Raw genomic sequence first — 8,505 nt, forward strand, 5'->3', positions numbered from 1 at the left:
AAGTAAAATAAAAAACACTGGACGATGTACATATGCACGTACATGCGAAAGGATTGAATAAATAATGAGATATGAATATGTATCGTGGGATTTAGTTCTATCTGAAAATTTTATATTCCATGTACGAAAGGACGTGAGATGTGTGCGTGATAAATTTATGAACTTATTGATCCATAAAGTTATCAAGTTAATTGGAATTTGAAACTGTACAGAAGTACAGTTGAACATAGAAATCAGATCGAAATTAAAAACTATATATAGAAAATAATAAATTTAATAATTTTGTAATTAAGAAAGATAACTATTATTTAATAATATAAAAAAAAATTGTGATACATAATTAATTCTTTACATTTACATATCACATTAATTATATTAACCGATATATTTGTTTAAAATATAATTGACGCCTTCTGCAGATCTTGTGTTAAGAATTGCGCGCCAAATAGAGCACGTAAAAGCACGAAATAAACTCACTGCAAGTGACGAACTATAATACAACATGACGAACCATTTACATTACCCTGATTTTTTTTTTCTTATTCTAGGTGCGGTGTGTACAAATAGACGTCGCAGGAATTACGTCGAATCACTCGAGTCGAATTTCAAACTCACCCCGGCGCTCTCGTACGATCTCGCTATCGTCCCGAGCAAGGTACACTCGTGCGCCGAACACGGGACCGCGACTGAATCGTCGCGTCGTTTACGAACGGGATCCTGCGCGGCGGGCGGAGGACCACCGGTTTCCTTCGGCACCACTTGCGCTCTGCTTCGTGCTTGGGCACCACCACGAGTTTCAGGGTCCGACGAGCACGATGCGCAACCTCAGAAAATTTATACCACCCGCCAGATTCTCCACCTCCTTCCTGAGCTGCACGGGGAGGGTGGCTCCGAAGCTCAGCTATCCTTGGACTCGTCGAGCGGATGAATTTTATGGTGGGAATTTTGCCCGCGCAAATTCGATCGAGAAAACCGTGTTGAAAATTGGCACGTTCGATAATCCTTGTCGAATGCAGGTAAGTCTGTTTTCTGAGATGATCACGCGGAAGCACCGCGCGACTTTGGCCCTCTTATTCAGTGAAACTTGTGGCTTTATAGTCAGACGCGCTGGCAAAATTGCGACATAATGTAGTGCAAATAATATTTAAGGATTCGCAAATTGAATTCAGAGATCGTTGTAACTTGCTAGTTAAATCTACGCGTCGTAGAAAGTGAATGCAGACACTAGAAAAAAAATTTATGAAAGCTTAATATATTTGTTAATACTAAATAAATTTTTACTTACAGTAAACAAATATTTATTAATAAAAAAAATTATGATTTTTGTATCGAATAAATATATGTTTACATTTTAGCAAATATTTACTTAGAATTATTTAAACAAATATTTATTAAAATATTTAGTAGCAATAAATTACATTATATTACTAACATATGCTGGAAAAGAGTCTGGCTACATTAATTGGAATTATGGTTGAAAATGAAATCAGAATTTTTTTGGTTGAATCTGTTAATTCTAGTTGAGAAAACCAGATCAAAAATTTTCTGGTTTGTCCATTTTAATCGGAAATTGTTTTCAATGTAATATTCAATGTAATATTCAAAGTAATATTTATATTTAATAAGATTTGTCGCAGTTTAACAGTTTTTTACGTGCAATTTTAATTTAACGTCAATTAATTGTTCCGTGTAATTAATTTACCGAGTAATCTTTTTTAGCCGCAAATTTCCATACAATTCTATATATATATACACACATATGTAAACAGTCATGAACGGACTGTATGTTAAATGTTATGTCGTGCTTGGGTCAGTTAATTGGTTAGACAAGCTAGTTAGTTTCATTACGTTATATCCATCTTCGTGAGTATCACACAATAGACGGCTCTTCCAATATTGGGGTCACTAGGTTTGCTCACATAGCTTAGAGCCTCTTTATCTTAATATTTATTGTTATTACAACTATTGTATACTACTTATTAAAATAAGAAAGTAAAATTTGTAGTTTTTGAAAAAGACTCTGTGAAATCGAAACGTTAATCGCTTATGTAAATTACCGAAATATACAGTTATCTAAATATTTTTTCTACGTCTTTGTTTTTTGCTCGTTTATTCAGTCGTTTCTTTTAAATGTAATTATGTATTGCTATGCCATATAACGAGTGTTTTATTATTATTATTTATTAAGATTAAAAAATTCCAATGACATCGAAATCGATGTCAATAAAATTTTCTAACACAAATTAGAATGACGTTAAAATAGAAACATAAACTGACGATAAAGCGATGCGTAAAAGCTGTAAGTAATTATTTAAGTAAATATTTTAAAAATTTATTTGTACAAAAAATTATTTAAATATGTGTACGTCATAATACAAATATAGAAGAAAGTCACCGATTTCGCTTGTTTTTTTAGATAATATTTATAAAATAAAAGCTACAAGTAAAACTTCAGAAACATAAATACAAATTAGGAAGTATTTACTATCTGATAATATGGCAGTTTTTATAATACTGTTTGCAATTTTGCAATAATCAACTTTTATGTAAAATAAATAAAAATAAGAATTTGACAAAATGGATCCCAAAACTGACACAGTAGGCAGTAATATCATATATTTCTATTCTACTTATTTTTGAATTTTATTCCTCTACTAAAAAATAGAATTCTACCATCTTTTTTGTAATTATCGCAAAAATCTGCATATAATAGCGTTTTTCATTGCAGAACTAATGCGCATTCAGTGCACTTTAAAGCCGCTACACAATCGACGTAAAGATGTATGTTTAATAAAAATATAGAAACGAGTTAAACCGCGAAATCCTCAATACATTCTATTATGCTATTTGATAAAATATACTTTATACTTTAGGCATTATGTCATCTCAGGTACCTTATTTTTACATTTAGATTAGAGTTGCGTACACAACAGCTTTAATGTACATTAACAATAAATAAATACAAGTTTTGCCAATTTAAAAAACGCTATAATATTCTATTAATATCAAGAAAAAAAGTAATGATTCGTTACATTTTGAGTGACGTTACTTTTGCAAATCAATAATGAGTAACGATAATGAGTTTTAGGAAAAAGAATGATAATGGTAACGAGTATTTTTATGAGGTAACATTGCCAACCTTGGCATATTATATGCATTTTATGCATGCTGTTCTGCAAGACGCAAACGCATGTAACGCGCAATTTCTTTTTTTGAGGACTTTCCAAAAAATACACAATTTCTTTCATCTCCAATAGAGCTATTTGACACTATAATATAATTTGGCAAAATTATAAAGATTGAAAGAATTATAGCTTATGGTGTTGGTGACATCTGCCTTGCAGACAAGTGTGCCGGTTTATGTTGTAAAAGAGACTGGGATCAAAAGTAACACGGGTAAGTTGTAACATTTACATTAAAAAACGTTATAAATAAAATACACAAGCGTATAAGAAAGAGATAGAAATTCGCAATTATTTTATTATTTTATATTTATTACAAATTTCTATCTTTTCTTTACACTTGTGTTTACACTGTGTGTTTTGTCTCTAATGTTTTTTTTATATAAATGTTACAACTTACCCGCGTTACTTTTGATTCCAGTTTCCCCGTACTCTTATTTTATATTTAAAGTCATATCATAAAAAAAATTAAAATATATACAAATTGAACTGATTTAGGAAATATATAAATATATAAAACGTAAATGTAATGTTATCAGTATGTAGCCTTTTATTTTAACTATTTGCAAAAGAAAGTGGTACGAATTTATTTTATTTTTACATTTATTCGTTTTTAGCTAATTTTGTAATAAAAACTGCAAACCAATATATTGTGAATTGTAAATTTTTATTTTTTTTATCATCTAATACAACAGTTAATTTCCAAGAAATAAGAGAGTTCCTTTAGGAGACTTAGTATATTTAATTATCGGCGACTTTCCGTTATCATTTTGTATTTTTATAATACAAAAACAATTTCGAAATTTTGCATTGCGACAAAATTCTAAAAAAAAATTCACTTTGTTTGAAATCCGTTTTCAATTTAAAATCGAATTCTATGATCGATTAATTCTGGAAAATATCAGAAAAAAATTAAATAGAAGAGAAATCAAATAGAATCGACGTAAAATTGATGCGTTAGTTATTTCTCTTGCGGAGGATTACGTAAATCCGACATTTCCACAGAAGAATAACTGGGGGCATCGTTAATAGGTCGCGGTAAAGTGATAAAGAATTGCTGACCGTGAGTACAGCGTGTGTGCCCTGATGAATCCGACAGGGCTTCTAAAACACGTTCTACCAACTCTCCCGCGGGTATTTTGTTATCGTGGCGAACGAACTAAATGACTGCTTAGTGCAAGGCTAGCCGGCGATGAGCGAAGTTGACAATAGTGGTGATCCTGTTCACGCGTTCTTCACGGCCGAAGACAAGGCTGTCTTAAGAGCACGGACGTATCGTGACGTAAGTGTATCGATCGATCGAGAAAAATCAATGCGAGACTGTTTTTGTCATATTCGTGAGTGCACATCTTACTTGATAAAGGCTATGTTCTAAAAAAAATTTACTGCCAATACTAAAAATCTATAATGCACGTAACGTAAACTATAGATTTTCAGTACTGGCAATAAATTTTCAACTTAATGCTTGTTTCCACCAATATAGATTAATTTGAATCTCTAACTTACGCTTCATCTTTTTCTACTGTAATTGATTGTTTACGGTTTTTATTTGCTATTCGTTGTGTATATTCATACGGTTTTAAAAGATACATTGTTAACGTTTCTATTGTTATTTTTATTCCCATTTCTACCAATGTAGTTTTCAAATTTCAATCTTGATTCAATCATCTCTTCATTTTCCTTTAGTTCCAAGAATCAGAAAAAGATAAAGAGCAAGTTGAATCAAGATTAAAGTTAATCTACAATGACAAACGGGCATTAGAATTAAAAAATGAAGAGTATGTAGAATCGAGATTAAAGTTAATCTACATTGGTGGAAATAGGCATAAGACGCACAGATTTATGACGTGTGATAAAGAAATATGTAAGCGTACTAATGACTCCAACAGAACATACATTTAGTACTCAGGCAGTATCTCGGAAACCCAATCTTTATTTGAATGATAAATTTCAGGCTTATCATTTCTTAATAATACCTCGAATGTCAACAGGACTCCGCGATAGTAAAATTTGCTTGAATTTATTTTAAACGAACAATAGTTGCCGTCATTCGGCCGCATTTTCGAATTTCTAGCCCGTTTATAAAGCGTAACATTTACACTGGGTATTATTCGAATGGACCTGACGCGTGGCTCGTTGAAAACGCGTGCAAATTGCAATTTCACAGGACATCCGTCACCGTGACAACCGAGTGATATTTTTTTTTCTTTACGTGAAACTGTTTCAAATCTCGCATTCGTGATGACAAGAAATTAAATTACTATTCGTACAAATCATCAATACAGTATCTTCGAGATGCGTAATTTATTATTGATTTTTTGTCGTGTATTTCTAATTAAAAACATAAAAAAATCTGTTGAAAATTAAAAGTTTCACTGTCTATCGGAACACAAATCAGCTAGAGAAAATTAATTATTTTTTCGCGGAAAAACGATTTTACTCAAGTATCAAAAAGTTTAACTGAATACAGTTTTTATCTGAAAATAATTTTGTTAAACTATCAAAAGTTTTAGGTAGGGCACTCAAACTGATTGCTAGACTGTCAAAGCTCAATCAGTAGTTTGAGTGTCCTACCTAAAAATTTTGATGATCTAATAAAATTATTTTCAGATCTGTATCCAGTTAAATTTTTTGATACCTCAGCAAAATCGTTCTCTCTGTGTTTCTAAGTTGAGTTTTAGCATGTACGCACTTGCGTACGATCAAATGGCATAATTTTCCATTCTTTAATTATCGTTCTCTATATTCATAATCATTGCTTTATCAGATCTGTGCTTAATGCACAGGCTTAAAATCTTTATGACTATATTTACGTCGACAGTACGATCCCCTCATACGATATGACGCATTTTTCAAATTGCGCGATAATACCCTAAGCACCATCCGTAATTTCCATCACTTATATATTATAAGTTTTTATTTCTCGCTACTTACAGAAAAATGTATAATCAGTAATTTGTACTTAATTTAAAGATAAAAAATTTAAGATAACACAGAAATAGACGTATCTATGTTTAGCATCATTCACTGCATATAATCATTACAGAGAAAGCACGATTTCGCTCAAGTATCTAAAAATTTAACTAGATACAAATCTGGAGACACTGGTAGTGTCTCGGCGCTAAGGTTAGGTCTGAAACTTCGTTGGACTATCGAAATAATTATGCAGGAATCTCAAACATAATGAGTAAGAACTCAAGTCTAACAACTAATTTGAGCATTCCACGTAATTATTTTGATAGTGCAACAAAATTATTTTTAGATCCATAACTAAATTTACAGATATTTGAACAAAATCATTTTTTCCATGTAGACAATTACATGTAATAATATCAATGTCTCTATGAATCAGAATAAATTTTTAAAAAAACATTTGCGATACTTTATCGAAATGTATTATACTTTGAGGCACCAAATAGTTACAATGCGAATTAATTCTCGAATAATTAGAGACTTTTCGATTCAGTTGAACGCGTTATCATTCTTACTTATCGATCTTTGTGTATACAAATTACCAAGATATCAAAAATAAAAGAATTAGAAACCCGACGTCATTATGTCTGTTACGACATGTGGTGAAATATTGTAGATAAGATTAATTGCGATCGACACGTAAAGCATGACACATGAACCGCGACAAAAAGTACGAAGATCATAAGAAAATTAATTACATAAATCGTTCGAAGCCTAGATATTCTACAAAATTATAACATTGTACAGCATTTTAATCCTCTTGGTCTGTTCAAATTTATTATACAATCATATTAATGTAATTAAAAAGTTCTTAATAAAATTAAAAATAATAAGTAAAAAATTTTCACTGAAAAAACTTACATTAATAGACGAACAAATATTAGGAAAATAAGTTTTAAATAAGATATTAGCAAGAAAATAAATTACATTTTGGATCAAATAGACCGAACAGATCAGCAGGATTAATAATTAATAGTTAGAGAAGATTTTAGCACATTGAAAATTCATTTTGTGTTTATTTCAGGGCTCGGTAAAATAATAGAAGATACGACTTATTTGAAATAAAAAATATAAAAGAGGATTCCAAGAATTTATTTAAAATATTAAATAAGAAATAAGTCACAAGAAATTATTTAAGATATAAAATAAGAAATAGAGTCCGAAAATGCATTTATTTATTTAAAATATAAAATAACTTTTATTTAAAATATAAAAATAACTCGTTTTTTATTTCAAATAAAAGTTTTTGAAAGCTATTTCTTATTTTAAATAAAAAATAGATTTCGAAAACTTACTTAAAATATAAAATAAGAAAGAGGTCAGAAGAAGTTATTTAAAATATAATAAATAACTTTTTAATTTTTTCTTTATTTAAAATATATATTTTAAATAAATTTACTTGAAATAAAAGACCGAGCCCTGACAAACACACACAATTAAGACTTATTTTAAAATTATAAATCATAACATGCGCCAGATAAAGGTAACTCAGAATGATACTCGTCGAAAAATTTTAAAAACCAGCTAGATTTTCCCTCCCCCTTTCGCAGCGTCTTGTGTATTTCATCGGTCGATCGAGACGGGAAGAGCGGGGGAGGGCGAAGGGTAAGTAGGATAAATTGAGAAGATTAATCGCAATCTCCACGTAGCTCGGGTTGCACCATTGTCCAACGAACGCTCGTTTGTGTATCTCCCTCTTTGTGTCCTCCCTCTTGAACTTCTGAAACTGGGTTGCATAATGGTTTGAACGTGGCTTAGCTATACGTGTCACGCCAGCTAGTTAGCCTGGAATCGCAACCTCGACAGTATCGAAATGCAGGCATCTGCCGATTCACCGGAGAAAATGCAATCCTTAATCAGATTCGCGATGCTTGCACGCTACGGAGGAGCGAATGCCGGCCTGCACGTAACAACATGGCCGAGAGTCGATGTGCATCGATGCACTCGGGGCGTCGCGCTGAAGAATTCATCGTGTGAATGCCACTTGATTTCCTCCCTCATTCAATTTTCATTCGCTGCCGAGTCTCTAAATCCACGTGAATCGCGGCCGTTTGCAGCTAACTTCGGAAAATGATCTACTCAATCTCGCTATTAAGCTTATAGCAGACATATACTCACGATTACAATTGACGGTTGCCCGATTCTATTTCAGCCATAATGACTCGTTGCATCGTGATTGGCTAAAATAAACAACTCTCAACTTCTATCTGATATGGGTTTTATTAGTCAAATGGACACCAATCAATTTCTACCTCTCTCTTCTTTTCTTCTCTCTCTCTCTCTCTCTCTCTCTCTCTTCTTTCTTTCTTCTTACTACTACTCTCGTCACTACGACGAGAGAGAAGAGTAC

This window comes from Atta cephalotes, assembly GCF_000143395.1.
Source record: "Atta cephalotes unplaced genomic scaffold scaffold00004, whole genome shotgun sequence".
NCBI lineage: Eukaryota > Metazoa > Arthropoda > Insecta > Hymenoptera > Formicidae > Atta > Atta cephalotes.